At 35.4% G+C, this 21,472-nt stretch overlaps 1 protein-coding gene across 5 annotated transcripts in view; it reads right to left on the bottom strand.

The window, feature by feature from the left end:
- The window catches only part of LOC105152576 (dual specificity calcium/calmodulin-dependent 3',5'-cyclic nucleotide phosphodiesterase 1), a 137,848-nt gene that overhangs the window by 22,099 nt on the left and 94,277 nt on the right, over positions 1–21,472 (bottom strand). The window lies entirely within an intron of this gene.

Below are 21,472 nucleotides of genomic sequence, written 5' to 3'. Positions count from 1 at the left end.
CGTTTTGAGTCTTCCACGCGGAAATTTTGTAGGGAAAAATCACCAGACCGAAATTTTTTAAACCAATGCTGCACTTTTCGATCGTTAACAGTATTCTCCTCAAATGCCTGGTTTATATTGCGTGCAGCTTTTGCAGCATTATTACCAAGTTTATACTCATATAAAAAAATTACATGAATATCGGTTAAATTCATATCCTTACGAAATTCAAAACAAATAACAAAATGGAACACTTTTGAGAAAATCTTTGTTGAAATGTGACTCTGGCAATGGACAATACGACTATAAACGAGGTTATGCCAAAAACAAAAGCATAACGAAAACAGGGAGACAAACGTTCATATGTAAAGAAAATCCGACATTTCATATGCAACCTAATATTATTGCTTTGCTGTTTGCTATTTGTATTATATCTGTTGTTTTCTATGTCTCCCCCTGCCATTTGGATTTCCTGTGAATATTTATGTGCTAATCCCGTTTCTTTTCAGCAATGTAAATTGTGCGCGGGTAATTAGTGAAAGATGGAAAAATTTTCAGTCAATCCTAAAATTTCGTGCTAACTTTCATATTATATCTCGTATTATATTTTGCGTCGTGGCGTTTAGAATTTTCGCGAGTGTTTCGAGTAGCTATTGTCATTTTTCGAATTTGGGAGGTTTTTTTTTCTGCGTGTCGAGTCCATGGTCTATTGTTTCGTCGACTTACGGGTGACCGTATTTGTTGTTTTCGCTCGGTACGTGCTCGATACGAGCTTCTCAAATATTGTTGTCGCGTATAAATCGTTTCCAGCGATCGCGTTCGATAATAGGCTGTTTCAAGGACCACTCTCGGCGATCGCTTGTTATTGTCTTCCTCTTGCTATTGCATGCCGATAACAAGAGTCGTGAGGGGAAATCCACAACAGGGAAAAACAGTTCGATTTTTGTACGACAAAATTAATGATCTTTTGCCGTTTGTAAACCATCTGATTCTTTCAATTCGATATCATCGTGCTGTACCATCAGATTCCGGGATTAATTGAGAATGTCTGAGAGAGGTTCACGATTTGCATGGATTTATGCGTTATCGGTCGAGTAATTAAAGAACTATCGCGTAGGGGGCAGAGTACAAAGGATGATACCATCAACCTACAGAATCGCTTGCTGCGGTACGAGTTAGGTGCACCGGAAACCGTGGATTCTTCACAACGAGCAGGGGATGCCGCTCTAGTGATTCTGCGTCCTCCATGCAACCTGGGGCCCACTCTGCACGATTATTCGAGAGATCGTTTGGACACTCGCGGACCCTTCTTCTGTCGCATCGTCATCCTTGCGTGTTGCTGGCATACTAGACGCTATGCAGATTTTGATTTTGGAGATTATAAATGCGCTATGTAAATGGCATTTGAGATGCTCGGGCGCGCGGAGCAGAGAAGCGAAAGCTTTCTTGATTCGAATCGAAGAGGGACGTGAGTTATTATTCGTCAGCCATGCAAATCTCTTCTGATGCTTGCCTTTCTTTTTATCGGGTACCGCGCTTTTCTGGTTGCATTTGCAACGTCCAGAATAGTAGACCTGGAACTAATTTGTTATTGCGTGGCGCGAAGTGAGCCACAAGGCTAACACCACGTGTCGAGTTCCGCCCGCATCGGAAAAATCTTTGTTAGCTTTTTAAGCCGGCTTATCGTCCACATAAAGCCAAGCAAGGCAGTCAGATGGGCGCGACCGAGTTTTCGGCTCCGGCGATCGCCGGAGGTAAGAAGACCGCGAATCGCAATCGAGCTAATGCTGCTCCCAAAGGGGGCAGAAACGACTGCGGCGTCAGAGACTCCCGCCCCTTCAACCTCGACGGGAAACTTCTGCGTAGGCAGTTCAGTTAAGTGTGGAACTGTGAAAAAATTGGCCATATTGCGCAAGAATGTGGAGAACGCCGACGCGTGTATTGTTTCCGCTGCGATAAATCGAATATAACAGTAAAAACGTATCCTGCTTGGAAAACGCGAAGGAGGGTCGCTAGGTCAGGTCGAGGCTGCCCCCGCAAAATCGGTTAAGACCCGCGCCGAGTCTTTCTCTCACATAGAAAAACTGAAGTACTTGTCAACTTTCTATGCTTCCGAATTACCCCCACTGCGTTTTTTCCGTCTTAATGTTGGAAGTCATTCGTTAACGGCCTTGGTAGACTTCGGATCGAGCCGGATGATTTTCGGTGACAAGGGGATCGAAATTGTGCAGCAATTAGATTAGTCAACGACCTTCATCCAAAATTTTCATATTCGCACTGCGAACGGACAAATGATGAGAATTCGGGAGGAAATTAATTTACCGTTGCGCTTAGATGGAGTGCAGCGAAAAATCACTGTCTGCTTACTTCCGAATTTTGTTGTTCCGTATATTGTAGATTTTCTGTGCGCATTTGGTATCGGATTAGATTTCGCGAATCGCCTGGGGATGACATTCTTTCGACAGTATTAAGGAAAGTAACCCGAGTACCTGCTGTGAATTCCCTGACCCCCAGGAGAAACGTTTAACGAAATTTTTGGAGAATAAAATATCGGAAACTGTCGAGAATCCTGGTGTCACTTCTCTTACCGAACATAAGATAAATGTGACGCGCCTATTAAGCAGCATTGTTATTTAGTTTCGTCTAAAGTTCAGAAGACGGCGAGGATGTTGACAAAATGTTAATAGCTGCAATAATAGAGCTATCGTTTAGTCAAGACCTATCGTGATGGTGAAGAAATCTGAAAAATATCGGTTTTGCTTAGATTTTCGGAAAGTAAATAGTGTATTGAAAAAGAATGCATATCCGATGCCCAATATGAAAGGTATCTTAGATAAATTACGATCGATGCGATATATTTCAACGATAGATCTGAACCAGGCATACTTTCAAATACTTCTGGCAAAAGATAGTGGCGAGATAACTGTGTTTAACGTCCTGGGTAAAGATCCTTTACCATTTTATGCGAATGTCATAACGGGTTAACGGGAGCGCCCGCGACTTTTAGACAAAATAATCGGGCCAAAGATGAAACCACACGCGTTTGCGTGGACGACATAGTTTTTGTAACGCCTACCTTTGAAGAGCACTTAGAATGAACGTGTTTTAAATAAAATCTTTACTGCTGACCTCACTGTGAATCCCGAAAAATGCGAATTTTATTGTTCGTAAGTTCGTTATTCATACTTGTAGTACAAAGAGGCTTAACCGTTGACCCAAATAAAGCGCAGCCAATTTTAAAAAATATCCCGCTCCGCATAACCTTAAACAATTGCGTAGATTTTTGGGCTGGATGTCGTCCTGGTACCATCACTTTATATCGCAATTCGCTACCGTTAGCGAACCGCTCACGCGACTGTTGAGGAAGAATCATCGTTGAGAATGAAGTGACGAACAGCATCACGCCTTTGAGCAAATTCACGCAAAATTATTGTAGTATCAACTCCTTATTGTGTTCCAATTTCAGTATTCCGCTCATCTTACAGACCGATGCCGATTCCGTTGGCATCGGTGCCGTTTTATCGTAAACTATCGACCGTGTAGAGAATGTTATCGTGTTCGCGATTCAAACCCAGAAAAGAAATACTCAGTTACTGAACAGGAGTGTTTGGGTTGTTTGGGCAATTCAGAAATTTCGACCATACTTGGAGGTTTATAAATTCGCCATGATAACCGATCACAGTAGCTTACGCTGGCTTCACTGTCTGAAAAATCCAATTAGTCGACTAGCGCGTTGAGCCTTAGAATTAGAATACGACTACGAGATAATGCATCGGAAGGATGCCTTGCACTACATATCGGATACGCTGTCGCGTGCATTTGAGAGTAACATTAGTGAGAGTGACAATGTCATTGTCTCTTTGGTAGCCACGGCAGACGCACCTATCGTCGATAATACCGACGATCCGTAATATCGTAAACGTTTTCGGAAGATTGCGGACAAGAAGAAATTATTCACAGATTGAAAGATCGTAGATGGGCAACTATATCTCAAACTGCGAGCCGTGACATCGACGGATCTCGATCGTTGGAAGCTCGTGTTACCGCATGAAATGAAAATAGAAGCCCTAAGCGTCTCACGATGACCCGCAGACGGATCACTTAGGTATCGATAAAACATTTCAGCGTTTATCTGTCGCGTATTACTGGCCAAATATATTTCGTGATGTGATAAAGTGCATTCGCGTGTGCGACATTTATCAGCGCACGAAGATAGGTAGGCGAATCCATGGGCGGGATTCATGAGTCATAGGATAGCGGAGGCTCCGTGGATGGTAGTCGCGATCGATATTATCGGACCTGTTGCTGCGGTAAAACCGGTTTTGCTTACGTCCTGGTAATACAAGATCTATTTATGAAATGGGTAGAGTTGTACGATAAGAGCCGCGAATGGCAAAACGATATGTGAGGCGTTAGAGGAGCTTGATATTTCGCAATGGAGTACATCGAAATTTTTGCTAACGGATAACAGTACGAAGTTTGTCAATAGGACCTTGCGAGCGTTTTACCGAAGAGCAAGGCATCACACACACTACCATTCTGCCGTATCACCCCCAAGTTAACCCCATCGAAAGAGTTAATCGCGTACTTAAAACCATGATTATAGCCTTTCTCGATCATAACTATTGTGAATGAGATGGTCACCTAAAGAATTTTGGTCTACAATACCTCATATCATTCAGTCGGTACCTCACCTACTTTTCTGAATCTAGATCGCAAATTAGAGCTAACGCACTTGCTACGTCGACAGTGTCAGGGAGCGGCCGAAATGAAATCGCGAGACGCGTGATGGGAGGAATGCATGGGGGAATTGCAGTCACTGCATCAGTGGGTTAGAGAGAATTTAAGTCTAGTCCACCAGCAAGCTAAATATTATAATTTCCATAGGCATGGAGATGAGGATCTAAGACGATTTTGAGACGACAGCATATCTTATTATATCGTCTGCGGTTCAGAATGTTGCCGCCAAGCTTTCATCGAAATTCCAGGGATCCTTTAAAGTTAATAGAATTTTTTCTCCCGTAGTATGAGCTTGTGAGTCTCGAATGCCACCTCTGGAAAGACGCACATTAAAGATTTTAAACTCTACCTCCTTCTATAACCCTATCTGATGTGTTGTGCGCTGTTTCTGCTTCTTCGACCGGTGATGGTTCATTTCCGCTTTCTCCCATTCTAGACTGTGAACAGAGTATGACCGACTGTGCGGCGAAAACGTTACGATGTAAAAACAAAAATTTCTTTCCTTTTCGCTATTCCTTTTTTACGTGGATTTTTTTTGAGTTAGCGGTACCGTTTCTCCGACGAAGATTTTGGGAAGGGGGGGACTCTCGGGCAAGTTGCTTATCGGAAGCCAGAATTTTTGTTTAAGTTTGCGAATTTCGTGCGTTGAGAGACCAAAGGATTAGTAGAAAGCCCAAAAAGTTTTTTTTCCTCTCCTTTCATTTTCCTTCTCACTCCCCGTATTGCGTTCAAGAAATCAAGCGACTGGAAAATACGTGAGAGTGCTTTGGCATATTCGAGTATTTTATACTTGAGCGTAAGAGATGCTAGCGCTTATCATGGTTTTTGGGCGATTTTCGCTAGATATATTTTTTTGAGCGTTTTCTTTAGAATTTTATAGTCGACGGCTGCGAAAAACAGTGTTACGATGAAGCTGCGTCTCACTACTCTCGGACGTCGAGGAAGAGGACTAGAGACGCACCTGCAGAGTGCGGGAGGTAACTACAAGAAAAGTGACACCACTATACTCTTTATCATAAAATTCTGTTGCGAGTGTGTGATCTTCTTGTCTCTTGCTTGTCTGATTCTTTCTAGGAAATTGTTCCAAAAGGAAACAAGACATGCGGCATAAGGGGATGATACCCATCCCTTGCCATCAACTGAGTATGGGGACTCCGGTGTCGCGAGGAGGATTTTGCAGGACAAAGACTTCCCGCTGGAAGAGAGAACCGTACGGCGGAGGATTATTGCCATTACATCCGAGAAGTCCTTGAGCTCGGATGACGCAGAGGAAGATCCTGCGAGCAGCCGCAAAAGATGCCCACCATTAGTTTCGCGCGCCGAATCTAAAGCACACGACGCAACAGCGACTCGCGAGGAATCCACGGAAGAGCTCGCAACCAATCAGACGCGATAAGACTTATCACAATAAGACTTATCCTGCGATGCCGAAAGGACCCCGGGCCCGGCATTTGTGCTGTGGCGAGCAACAGGGACAGACATACGAAGCGAGCCAATAACGACGTTAAGCAGAGAGATCGAGAGAGAGAGAGAGAGAGAGAGCCACTAAGGGAAAATGTGATGAAAGCGTAGCATACGGTATTATAAAGCCGCCGATTTCCCGATTGGAGAGATCGCACGAATCCGCGAATAGATTATTATTTAGTTTTATTAAGCTTGAGATCGTTGTGAGGGACGGCGCCGCCATAGCAGACGCAGCGTGTGATCGTCCATCTCGCCCAATACCGTTCGAATTTTATTAATGTCGAGTTAGTTTTCTATACGCCGCGGGCACAGCCAGGTCATTTCGTTTGTATTGTTGCGTCATATTTTGTATCGCGTTTGAGTGCGGAAATTGCATTAAATTTCGGATAGTATTCTCGCGTCATAGTGTCATACCGTCCGTCATGCTTTTGTATCTCGCTTTATTGTTCCGAGAGTGTGAGATTCCAGATAATATTTGTGTACGCTCTTTAATTCTGTCATTTTCCGTCGGATATCATCATTCTCGCGGTCGAGCACGAAGTCAGAATTATGTATGCAATAGACACGGTCAAATGCCACTGCAATTATCGCTGTCTTATTTTATGTCGATTCCTAGAATGATTTGAAAACTTAAAGCTCGCACCGTGACAAGAATTTCTTATATCTAACATCGCGAGATGAAATCCAGAACGCTGTTTACGAAGGCAATTCAGCCACCCCCCCCCCTCCAACGCCTTATGTAATGCATTTAACAACTAGTGTGTACGACATTGTGTAAACAAATGACCGAATATATTTGTTATCTTTTGTTGTTATAAATTCTGCATATTTTGTATATCGCCCGGCTCGTTCTCCAAGACATCTTCCGTTCCCAGTCTCAAAACACTCCTTCTATCAATCTTATGGTTGAGCAGTCGGTTATTCGGACCGTCCGTGTTCTTGTAGAGGTCTTTGCGATTCGAGTAAAATCTTCAAGCTAATTTCGAGAATGAATGATATGCTCTGCTCTCGTGCCTGGCGCCTAATATTTAGTGTTGAGAGTAAGAATAATTGGAATCTGTTGGATTAATTCATATTACCAGTTCTGAGTGGAGAATAGTGAATTCCGGACAAACTGTAAAGAATATGATCACGAATGCGCGACGAATATTTTGTACCACGCTCGTGAGTGTCGCAATATATACAGATTGTCAAGGAAAAGGAACAACGCTTAAGGACAGATTCCTAAGATCATTTTGAGATGAAAATTCTAGTCTCAAAATGTTGGGGCTATAATAATTTTTGAGTTATAAGTGTTTAAAATTAACAAATCATATTGTCTAAAGTTGGCGCTCTCAGGAGTGGCACAATGCAAAAACTTATCACTTCTTTTGTTAATATTGATTTTAGGATTACGTATGTGAATATAAAGTTTTATCTGTTATTTACGCATTGTACAATAACCATTGTGCGACATTTTTTAAAAATAAAAATACGAGGGCAAGTCAATACGTTCTTAGAAAATCAGTCAGTGGGCATTCGCAGTGTCATGTCACATTATTTTTTGAAAAGTAGTATCTTTCAGCTGATTACTGTCAAATTTTGAGCGGAATTCATCGCGTGGTTTCATTTTTGTAGACGATTAAAGCGAACAATCTTTGTATTTTTTGCATAATGGAAAAAAACGAGTTTCGTGCAGTGATCAAATATCTATATATGAAAGATTTAACGCCGAAAGAAATCGAGTTGGATAATGTTCATAGCACATCTGCACCAGGATTTACGAATTGAGTGCTGTATACAATTGCTGTATACAATTGGGTGAATTTAAACGTGGTCGTACATCCACATGTGATGCACCTCGTTCGGGACGTCCAATTGATTTCCTACGCCAGAAATCATCGATAAAGTCCACGATATTGTTTTGACTGATCGATGAATGAAAGTGTGCGAGCTTGTTGAGGCATATCACATGGCACAGTGATTTCAATTTTACACAATTGGGTATGAAAAAGCTATCGGTAAGATGTGCCGCGCTTGCTCACTGTGGACCATAAGCGCGATCGTGTGATGATTTCAAAACAATGTTTGGAGATGTTTCAACGTAATCCAGATGAATTTCTGCGTCGATTCATTACTTTGAACGAAACATGGATCCATTACTTCACACCCGAGACGAAGGAACAGTAAAAACAATGGACTTTACCGAGTGAACCAGCTCCGAAGAAGGCTAAGATCATGAAGTCGGCCGAAAAGGTGATAGCCACAGTTTTTTGGGATGCACACGATATAATTCATATCGATTATCTTCCGTCAAAGCAAACGATCAATGGCGATTACTACGCAGCCTTATTAGATCATCAACAACAGTTTCAACAGTTTTAAAGAAAAAACGTTCCCATTTGGAAGAAGAAAGTACTCTTCCATCAAGACAATTCACACATTTTGCCGTGTCCGGGACTGATGGCCAAATTGAACGAATTCCGCTACGAATTGCTTCCTTATCCAACATATTCGCCAAATTTAGCCCCCTGCGATTACGAGGTGTCTGTTCAAAAACTATCGCGAATTTTGTGTTTTTTCAAAAATTATTTATTTATTCATGAATATTTATTTTGTCCCCTTCAAAGTAATCCCCATCAGATATTATACACTTGTACCAACGTTTTTTCCAATCCTCGAAGCACTTCAAAAAATTATTTTTTGTGATCTTGTTCAGCTCCTCCTTCGATACCGTCTTTATCTCCTCAATCGTAGCGTAGCGTCGTTCTTTCATGGGTCTCTTCAGTTTCGGGAACAAGAAAAAGTCACAGGGGGCCAGATCTGGGGAATACGGTGGCTGCGGCATCATTAGTGTGTTGTTTTTGGCCAAAAATTCGCGCACAAGCAACGATGTGTGAGCAGGGACGTTATCATGGTGCAAAAGCCAATTTTTGTTCTTCCACAAATCCGGGCGTTTCTGGCGGATTGCTTCGCGCAAATTGCGCATAACTTGCAGGTAATATTCCTTATTGACCGTTCTACCCTGTGGCAAGAACTCATGATGCACCACGCCCTTGCAATCGAAGAAAACTGTAAGCAAAACCTTCACATTCGACCGAACTTGGCACACTTTTTTCGGTCTTGACTCGTGCGGCAGCTTCCATTGGGATGATTGAGTTTTGGTTTCCACGTCATAACCATAAACCCATGATTCGTCACCAGTTATGACCTTCTGGAGCACATTTGTTTTTCACACAAAATTTGATACAGATTCTTTGATCCATTTTTTGGAATAGACAAAAATCGAAGACGAGCCAAAACACGTGCAAGCAAAGCAGCTGTCAAAAATTAATTGAACATTCAAAATGGCCGAACTTGTCGGCATAAGTGAGAGACATGAGTACCAACATAACGCCACAAAAAAATCGAAAATCGAATATACATAACCCGCGGAAATTCAAAATTCGCGATACTTTTTGAACAGACCTCGTATTTCCTGTTTCCAAACCTGAAGAAATGGTTCGGAGGAAAGAGATTCACCACCAGAAAACAGCTCATCGTCGAAACAAAGGCTTATTTTGAAGGGTTGGACAAATCGTATTATTCGGACGGCTTGGAAAAAGTTGGAGAATCGTTGGATCAAGTATATTTAAAAGGAGACTATGTTGAGAAATAAAAATAAATCGATTAAAAAAAATGTTTTACTATGTTTTTCTAAAAACTTATTGACTTGCCCTCGTATTTTTTATCTTTACACGCAGAATGCAAGCTGTCAGATAACAATTCTTTGAGCAATCTGCTATCAATTTCATATTTTAATTAATAGAAATTAGTAACTTATGTAGAATTATGTGCTGTTGTAAATATTCAATTAAAACTCATTCAAATATACTTTAAACATTTTATTAAAAGAATCCGGAGAAACTAGAAAATTATATGAATGTTATAAAATCACTATTGGAGTTAAATCGAGCGATCCAATATTGCGGTCCATAGCGTTCTGTCCATTTATTCGGATAAGTTGTATCTAAAAATACATCGAACATTTCTGGATGTGTGCATACGTGCATCATGTTGAAAAATCATATTCCTTCTAAAATGCAGACGGAACATTCTCTAACAGAATCGGTAAATACTTGTTGCAGCATCCACTCACAAAAATTTCTTCTTTGTCCGTAATCCTGCGGCATCAAATGTTGTACTTTTCTTGTGACACGCATGTAATTGGTTTTCCTTTTTCTGCCTCTTCATTATATTACGGACATTAAATCAATCGCATTATTGAAGCAGCAAACGTATCACCCGATAATTAATGCGTAACAAAGTTTATTGAGACGCGCAAGATTGTGCATAGATGTAAATGGAATACAATTCAAACATTTATTATTATGTACATAATTCATTTTGTAAATTAATTGTTCTGTATTAATTAATAATTTATTAATTGTTCTTTATTAATCATAAATTTATTGTTCATAATTAATAATTTTATAATATTTTATGCACATATAAATTTCTAGTTTCTGGAGTCTTTTAATAAAAATGTTTAAAGTGTATTTGAATGAATTTTAATTGAATATTAACAATAGCTCATAATTCTACATAAAAAGTTACTAATTTCTGCTAATTAAAATATGAAATTGATAGCAGATTGCTCAAAGAACTGTTATTTGACATCTTGTGTTATGCGTATCGTGTAAAGGTAAAAAATATTATTATAAAAAGAAAAATGTTGTCGCACAATAGTTATTGTACAATGCGTTTGTAAAAATAATAGATACAAAATCTCATATTCACATACATAATCCTAAAATCAATATTAACAAAAGAAGTGATAAGTTTTCACATTTAGTACTTTGCATTGTGCCGCTCCTGAGCGCGCCAACTTTAGAATATGATTCGTTAATTTTAAACGCTTATAATTCAAAAGTTATTATAGCCTCAACATTTTGATAGGGTAGCTCCAGTATATACGCCGCACCTATCAAAAACTTAATTTATTAAGTATTATTTACTATGTTTAAGATAAACGAATTATATCAGTAAAATTTTTGTACTATCTATTATTATAAAAAAAATATTGGAAATCTGAAATATTTATATTTCATATTAAAAAATAAACTTTTTTAAATCCTTGTATTTTTGCCATATATCTCATAGAGGTAGGATATATGACTACTCATAGGAGAAGGGGGGATGTACGGTTCATGAAAAATTTGAAAATAATGCATATAAATATTGTAAATCATAAAATGACATAATAACTTATAAAATGCGTTTATAAAGTTTTATTAAGGAATAAGAATGATAAATATGTATATGAATAATAATTACGATCCTCCTACATACTATATATTAGGTGTAGTAAAAAGAAATTCATTATTTTTCCAATAGATGGCTTTAGTAATCTGTATCACGCGTAGATGAGATACAGATTACTAAAGCCATCTATTGGAAAAATAATGGATTTCTTTTTACTACACCTAATATTACAAGTGTTATGACATGAGGTACATATTTCATATAATGCATTTAGTGCACTGAATTCAATCTGCGCACTTTGTATGTTTTGAGCATAAATGCTCGTTAACAATGCCATATATCCTAAACAGGTAGGATATACAAAACAACAAACTAAACAAAAAATACGAAAGCAAAGTATTTGTATTTTTACTATATACTACATATATGTATCATGAAATAACCACTAAGTTTTTTACGCCCTACAATAATCATTTTATGTAGATTATAATTTATGATGGTGTTACTTATTACAGACAAATCAATTCAACTCACAATAATTTCATTAATATTAACAGTAAGAAGCTGAAATTATACAATAAGACAATACTAATATAACATAAAAGCATGTAACAGAGTAATTGCAGGAAAATTATCTCTATTCCTTCTATTTTTTCTATTTTTTTTTGCGGCGTAAATTCCAGCGCGGTGTATTTGTCGAAATGACCCTAATCAAAAAATAATGTTACATTTAAAAATATTTAGTAAGTATTACCAAATAATAACAATTTGATAATACTTATTAAATATTTGTAAAAGTAACATTATTTTTGGTTATATTAATAAAATATTTGATTGGTATTATTATGCCGTACATTTAATAGCTATTATCAAATTATAAGAGGGTTGCCTTTTGGGACAACAGTATATATATATATATATATATATAGAGAGAGAGAGAGAGCAATCTGCTCTCTCTCCCCTCCCCTCCCTCTCTCTCTCTCTACTGTTAAAAAAATGTACACTGATGTACAGTGATTGCTAGTTATGGCAATACAACACACTTTATTGCTAGCATTGCTGTTGTATTGTTTTCCTATGTATTGCCATCTATTGCGCGTAATATTGCCAATATTATTAATGTATTGCTATGTACTACTATGTATTGCTAGCATAATAATTGCTAGCGTATTGCTAGTATTGCTACTACTAGCATTGCCTGTTTGATTACTGTACTGCCAGAGTCTGTGTCGCCAGAGCCGGTTTTAGATGCAGCGCATGCGGCCCCGCGTTTTGATCAGCCCCGCGTTTTTTATTTATTGTAACGACATGACAACGAGATAGAGAATAATTGGATCTCTCACTTCCACATGGATAAGATTAGATCTGTTCTTTATTCCTGCACCGTATACACTAATTCAGACAGTGCAGGAATAAAAAAAAGATTATAGGTTAGGAACGCGTGCATGCGTATTGAAGTTTCAAATATTATTTAATGGCTCCTGCACACTGGACGCGGAAATGCTTATCGCGCGACAAAATGTGACGCGGTAGCCAATAAGCTTACAACTCCTAATGGCTCCAGCACACCAGCGCGATTTGCGACGGGATATGCGATATGCGACGCGCGATACCCAATCAACATACTGCTTTTCCAAAAGTACTGTACATTTATTAGATATCGCGCATCGCATATTACATATCGTGTCGCGCATCGCGCTGGTGTACAGGAGCTATAACATGTTCATTGGTTACCACGTATTTTGCCGCGCGGCAAACGTTTCCGCGTCCAGTATGCAGGAGCCAAATGAGGCGAATTTACATGCTATCCGACGCTCTACCGTATAAAGGTGCATTCATATGCAACCGTCAAACGTCAAACAGCGGAAGCAGCAACTAATTAGCGAGGCGATATGAGCAGGCGTAAAAAATATTTTCTTCGCCATTTTAACACTCTGCAATCATAAAACAGGATTTTGTCTCGTATCAACGAACCGTTTGTCATTCGTCATTGTCACAACAATTAGTCTGTTTTCTGTGACTGAACTACATTTTTGGAACTTGAAGTGAGATACGTATATGTTTGATATTTGTTTTGAAAGCGAGAAAGAGAGTTCTAATGCAGTCTAATACAGAAACAGAAAACAGACCGAATGTCAACAATGACAACTGAATATACCAATCAGATGAAAGAATTCACTGAGTGCTTAGTGAGCGATTGTTCTGAATGTACCTAATATGTAATATATGGCTGTGATACTCATCTATGATGAGTAATGATTGTAGTGAAAAAATAAATACTATTTAAAATAGTCTATTTTAAACAGAAGAAAAAGATTCAACATTGTTTATAAGAACAACTAAGGAACAGATCATCATGAGAAAAAGAGATATTGAGAGAAAGAAAATAAGTAAGTGGCGCAGAGAAGGAGAGAAAGCGCAAAACAAATTTATTAATAGCTAAAAAGACTCCATGCATAAATTTCTGAAAAGAGATAATAATACAGAAGAAAACAAGCCTACTCAAGAAACATGTGGTACAGATTTGCAAAATGATAAATTTCTGGAATATACAAATTGGAATAACAATAATGTAAGGTTATTACACTAAAAACAAAAAATAATTTAAAATAATTTAAAAGAATTATAAATAAAGTTATAGTTTTTATATAAAATTTTTAACATTGATAATGGGTCAACATAGGTCGAAACGTTTGTTTAAATGTTTCTTTGATGATTAAATATTTTTGGCTCGTAGCCCTTGAATTTTAATTGATTTCAAAAGAATTTTTTTACAGGATACTCGAAAGAAAGAAAAAAATATTAATTGAATACATAGATGAATATTAAAAACTTGAGGATATAGGCACATGGCCAATAAATCTCATAGTAGCTGAAAAAAATGTTTTAATGGAAAAAGGATCCTGTAAAATTTGTTTAAATTATTATCCAAAAGATCATAAAAATATAAATTTTTCGAAAGTATATTATACAAGGAAAATGAGCAATGGTGAGCTAATTGAATGATAGATAATGATTAGTGTATTCAAAGGAGAAAAATGCTTTCTGTTTTTCTCTGCAAATTGTTTTAAATGGATTAGGCTGTTGAAACACGTGAATTTAATGATTGGCAGCATACATCCGAGAAATTAAAACGACACAAAGGATTCAAAACATACTTTAAAGCAATGGATTGAAGCTCGTTTTAGTGCTACAAATCATTCTAATGTTGTTCATTTGTCTGAAAAACGTTGTATTAAAGAAAAATGTATGTTATATTAAAGAAATGGAGAAATATTTTGGAAAGAATAATAATCATTATTCAATATTTAGCCGAATATAATATGGCATTAAGAAGTTCATCTGATTTGCTGAATATATAAAATAATGGGAATTTTTTAGGCCTTGTAGAACTTATGGCTCTATGATTCTATCTTGGAACTGTGGCGGATTCTATCTTAATAGAACATGTAAGTCGTGTTAAAGTAGCAAGACATGAAGTTACCTATTTAAGCAAAGATATACAAAACGAACTTATATCTCTGATGGGTAATCAAATCAGAAATACTGATCGATCGAATAAAAGCTGCTAAGTACTTTTCTGTTCTTTTGGATTGCACATTTCTCATGAGGAGCAACTTTCCTGCATCATACGACATATACACAACGGTGAAGTACAAATATGTGAAAGTTTTACTGGGTTTTTGGTGGTTATAGATAGCGGATTAGGATTGACTACAATTCTAAAACAACATCTGAATGATTGTGGACTTAATTTTACAAATTGCAGGGGACAAGGATATGATAATGGAACAAACATGAAGGGATTCAAATCCGGTGTGCAAGCCCAACTTTTATAAGAGAACCGAAAAGTTTTTTTTACATCATGTGGCTGTCATAATCTCGTGTCGGCAAATATTGCTAACGTTTCTCCGAAGGCTGTTACATTTTTTTGGTGTAATTCAACGACTTTACACATTTTTGTCAGCTTCTAATTATAGATATGATATAGCCAAGAAACATTTAAAGCTTACACCAAAAACACTATCTGATACTCAATGGGAATGCCGCGTAGAAAGTGTAAAAACTGTAAGTTCTCAATCAAAGAGTTTGTACAAATATTTGATGAAATTTTAATCGAATCTAAAGATGCAAAAGCTTCTACCGAAGCTACTTCTTTATTGAAGGAAATTCAATCTTTTCCATTCATATTATCAACCATTATATGGTATGAATTACTTGTAAAAGTTAACAGAGTAAGTAAAATATTTTAGCAAAAGGATATGCAAATGGATGTAGTTATATCATTTCTTGATAATTTACTCAAAGAATTATCAACTTTTAGAGAAAATGGATATCACGAGTGTATGAGAACTGCGAAAGTTATTGCAGAAAAAAATAATATAATTCCTCATTTCCCTCAAAGATGAGTTACTAGATCGAAACGACAATTTTATTATGAAAGCGTCGATGAATCAATAACAAATAAAGAAAAACAATTCCGCATAGAATATTTTCACCTCGTTATCGACCAAGCCATTGAATCATTTAAGGATCATTTTAAGCTGTATGAAAATGTCAGGAATAATTTTGGATTTTTCTATAATTTAAAAAAAAATTAAAAATTAATTTAAAGAGAACTTGTTAAAAAACTACAATAACTTTCATATTCTTTTACAAGATGGACAGATTTCAGATATAAATGGAACAGATCTATTTGAAGAATTGCTATCTTTTATTCAAGTATTATAGTTCCAGAAAACAATCAAAGTTGTCTTTTAGATATACTGAAATATCTGATTGAATTAACACTAAATCTAGTCTATCCAAATATTTATATTGCAATTAGAATTTTATTAACTCCAGTAACAATTGCTACTGCTGAAAGGAACTTCTCAAAACTAAAACTGATAAAAAACTACTTACGCTCAAATACATCGCAAGTGAGACTAGCGATGATGTCAATAGAAAGAGAAATATCATATGAGACTGATTTTTCCAATGTGATTAACGACTTTGCTTCAGCAAAAGCGAGAAAAGTTTATTTTTAAAATTATTATTTTATCTTCAAAGGTTTTATTATAGAATATTTTATTATAAAAGATTTTATTCTAAATTTTATTATAAAACATAAAACTTTTATATTTATTTTATGTTATTTTATGTTTATTTTATATATTTGAAATAAAATAATTATTATTATTTGAAATAAATTATTCTATTTTCAATTTTTCAAGAATCAGTTTCGCATTTTTATGCATTCAGCCCCGCATTAACTAGAGCCGGTTCTGACTGTCGCAATATACAATATTTCTAAAGAAATGTACATTGATTGCCATAGTAGTTGACGCCTTGCCAGACTCTTTTTTTTCAATATACTATTGTATAAGGAATAATGAAGATGCTCATAATACACGACTACGAATACCTATCCGAAAAACGTTCGTGTCTAATAAATCAATAATGGTCTCGAAACTTTATGAAGTTAGAATGACTTAATATTGTTTACTTTACAAATATTAACATGCAGAATAAAATATCTTATCTGAATGTAGATTGGGGACTTTATGAAGTTAGAGGAAAAACATAAGAAATAAAAAAATAACGTACCTACTTATTTAATATGATAAATACCTGAAGTACATAAATAAATATAAATATAAATATAAGTATAAATTTAGATCAAACATATTGGAATATATATCGCGAAGACAGAGGCATCTTTTTATAATAATTGGCACTACTAGTGCGAACCATTACAAAAATATAAAGGGTGCTTATATTACCTGCAGTGCTCATAATACCCCTACTCAGGGACGGCGGAACACAATAAGCGAATTCAGTACGACGGAGGGGAGCGCCATGTTTTAAGGGCGCCTGATATCATGTATCTGAGATTGAAATACATTTTTTTAATAAATTGCGAAATACATAAAAGTCGTGAACTATGCAGCGTTATAAAGCAAATAGTTATAATTTTTGACCCTTTTATGCATTTCGAAATTCTTAAAAAGATCTCAATTTTAATATATAATAACATCAAGTGTATATCGATATACATCTTTAGATTTTTGCAATTCTTTTTCATAACACTTTTCTTTTTGTCCTTTACATAATATGCCATTATTTTTTAATGATTCTTCCACGAGATTTGGGTAGAGATATAATCTCGAAAAGTCTCGATGAATAGTCGAATGCAACTTTCTTTTTTTTTTGTGTAATTCTTCACATTGAAAATTTAATTTTTCGAAAAATATTTAACAAATATTTTATACAAGTAGAAATTACTGTGTAAAGAAATATATGCAATGTTTGATAACATTTTTGTATCTAGAAAATAAATTTTTTTATTATTATAGATATTGGATCATCATGTCGAATGTTCAAAATAGTGTAAATCCTGTACAACTGTTTTTGAATCGTGAATCACGCGCATAGTCTGACGTACTTTAAAAGTTTTGAACATCTGAACAAAAGAAGACTTAGACTTTATAAGCACGTTATTTTCTCCAAGTACTATCTACATATATAAATCGTATAAAAAAAAAAGTTCTCAGAACATCCGTTAGTTTTGGGTTGTAAATCGTAGGTTTGATAACTAATTAGAAACCTTATATGTTTATAGGCGTTTAAAATTTGCGAGGGAGCGCCAAATACTCTAACGCAGTCCCTGATCTTACCCTCTATATATATATACATATATATATATGTACAGGGTGAATGTTAATGGGTGTCGCAACCATTGACGCAGCTATGATTATTTAAATGGTGGTATAGTCGATAACTCACTTCCCATGATAAAAAATTGGGATATTCATTAACATTCACTCTGTATATATCAGAGTTGATCAATGTGTCAATATGAACTAACACAAAAAGGTATATATGTATATGTTTTATTATCCCTAGCGGAAAAATTTCTATGCTGAAGTACGCTAAAAATTATTCCTAAATATATGGTAACACGAAAGTAGTTGAGCATAGAATTCTACTCCTATGCCAAAGTAAGCCGATTCATGGCTTTGTACCCCAAACAACGCTAAATTGCGGCAAACTGCGCTAGAAAGTACGCCTAATTACTTCATGTAAGAAATGCTGTGCTCCTATATTCTTTCTCAGGTGATTCTTATTTTCAAGTTTATGCATCTCCGCCGTCGGCAGTCCTCTGTCGGCATATTAAGATAATGACGTCATCTTTTTTGACCAATTAATGACGTCATTTATTTATGATGTCTTTATAATGTTATACTTAATGACATCGAATAAATGGTTAATTATCGACGTACTAGTAACATTATTAGTGATCAATTAATAACGTCATACAGTTATTCCTTTAATAACACGAAAATAATGATGCATTTTTTTATGTCAGTTTAAAACATTGTGTGAGTAATAAGAAATATAAGAATTCACGTCATTTTTACAATGTTTGGACGACATTTTAAACATCACATTCGTCATAAGAATGACTAATTAATGACGTTAAATAGACGACATCTTGCTATCTGGGATATTTTCTCCGAATATTTACGAAAAAATAAAAACCAGTTTAGAGAAGTTCTGCACAGAAATGTAGTTCAGAAAGTAATGATCATTAGTTGCGCGTACTTTGACGTACTTTCTGCGCTTAATTAGGTCCAAGTACGCTATTTAACATTTTTCACATAAAAATGCGTAGTTTGCCGTTATTTTTATGCCCAACTATATATCAGATTGTAAAGTGTAATTCCGCACAAAAAAACGTAGAATGGCATACTTTCTTCAAATACTATGAAAGAATAAAAATTAGTTTGGCGTAGTTCGACATAAAAACGAATAATTCAGAAAGTAATGATTAGTTGCGTGTACTTTGACGTACTTTCTGTGCCTAATTAGATCCAAATACGCCATTTTATATTTTTCACATAAAATCGCGTAGCTTGGCGTAATTATGTTTTAACAACGCGATTCTATGTCATGGAAGTAGAAATACGTATTTTTTCGCCAGGGATCTATAAGAATAATCTATATCATTCACAAAAATATATTTCGACCCTTGGTTTCGGATCTTCTTCAATGTAGAGTCCTTCACAAATATTCATCTACTGTAGTATATTATAAAACCGCCATAAAGTTAATTTTTTTAATAGTACAATTAAAAAATATAAACGAACGAGACATTAAATTTTCATAACTCGTCTAAAACCTCATTAAATTATCTGATTTACTATATAAAAAATATAATATCGAATAAATTACGAACATTACGAACATTCATTTATACTTTTCAGTTGTACTATTAAAAAGAATTAACAGCGATTCTATGTCATGGGCAAAAAAGTAGCGACACTTTTTTTTCTACGATTTTCGGAATACTCAAATATTTTCAGAGTCACCATCGAGTCTATCGATGTATGTAACGAACGGTTAGGACAGCAGTTATGTCAAAGTCATACCGAATAGAAATACATGGTAAAGTTAATCCTGGTATAGTATTACTATTTTTGGTTTTTTTCCCGCTAATACTAGGATTTGTGAAACTCTGCAACTTTGTCATGCTATCTTTGGACTGAAATACGTATTTTTTAGCTCAAAATGTGTGAAATTCATACTTTAGAGTCAAACGAAGGTAGATAAATATCAAATAAATATTTTATTTTTAGTTAATTACAATGCTTCAAAAAAATTTTATTGAAAAAATTCACAAAAAATGAATACTTTGAATAAAAAATTCTCAAATTTTTAAATTTAATGTTCAAACAAAAACCAATAGGATTTTTTTAGTTGACTCTTTGGACTATCAAAAAAAAATAGTACGATATGAATCGCTCAAAAAGGTATAACTATTTAAACTATCGAAAATCGACATTTTTGAAAAATCTACATATTATATAACATTACTTTAAATCCGAAGCGCCACTACGGTCTAAGTATTAAGATGTTGAACTAATATATATATTTTTCAAACGAATGAATGAATTTCAGAAATGATAATTACGTGTCGATATGGTTGTCGACATTAACGCAATTGATCTGAAATGTTAATAATCCCCCCTAAAACATATCTACATATTATAATTTTACAATTAATAAATAAAATGTTATTATTTGAACAGTATAAAATGATAGGTAAAGGATTGTACATGTATAAATATTATTATAGTATATATAATTAAGTTTATTAGGATTTAGTTTAGAGGATGATGCATTCACTCTAAAGCAAATCCGCCCCAGCCAAACGATCTCTGAAGTCTGAAATTATAAAATTCTTACTATTTATTATATTGAAATATAATTTTTTTTAGTTCTACATTTTCGTATACTTACTTTTATATTATCCGAAACTCAATAAATGTATATTTAATAAAAAATAAAAAAGTACCCAGAACGCCAAAAACTACAAGCTAATTACATGTTATGGGTCCTCTTTGAACTTTCATTCTCACATTTTTGCATTCTCACATCGAGAATAATGCAAAAAAAAACCTTTGCAGACTTATCATATCTATGAACAATTAAAGTTTTTTTTCAGCCTCAATCGTTCAAATTATATTATAAAAAAGTTACAGCAATGTAAAAAAATCACATAGGGTACGTTGAACCCATACCCATACGATGAATACCATACTAGAGTAGAAACATATCTTGTGCGCTGTGGAAAAATACCAATTGGCAATTGGATATGGTTTAGGAGATATGATATATATAGCAGAAGTAAGACGTTATTTTCGAAACTTTTTTTTGTTCATCACTTTTTAACGAAGGACGACTAAAACTTGTTGGAGATCACTCATGACCTTGATAACATATATCAAACTCAAGGTCATCGAAAAGGGTTCTCCTAAACAGGAATTTTACCATAATTTTTCATGCAAACTGTTTTTAACCGGGATTCTAAATACAAAATATTTTCATTTTAAGGACATTTTTGTAGAGGTGGCTACTCAGTTGAGTTTTATCCTGATTTGCAGTCTTGTCATAAATCTTCCTGTTTTAAAATATTCGCGTCTAAATCCATCTCAAGCGTATTTATACTTAAATATATATTAATATAATAATTATAATTAATAAAAACATTATTGATTAAATAAAGATAATCATAGGGGCT

This window comes from Acromyrmex echinatior, chromosome 8 (assembly GCF_024713525.1).
Source record: "Acromyrmex echinatior isolate Ae372 chromosome 8, ASM2471352v2, whole genome shotgun sequence".
Taxonomy (NCBI): domain Eukaryota; kingdom Metazoa; phylum Arthropoda; class Insecta; order Hymenoptera; family Formicidae; genus Acromyrmex; species Acromyrmex echinatior.
Note: the sequence above shows the minus strand (reverse complement) of the source record. Positions and strands in the feature narration are given on the sequence as shown.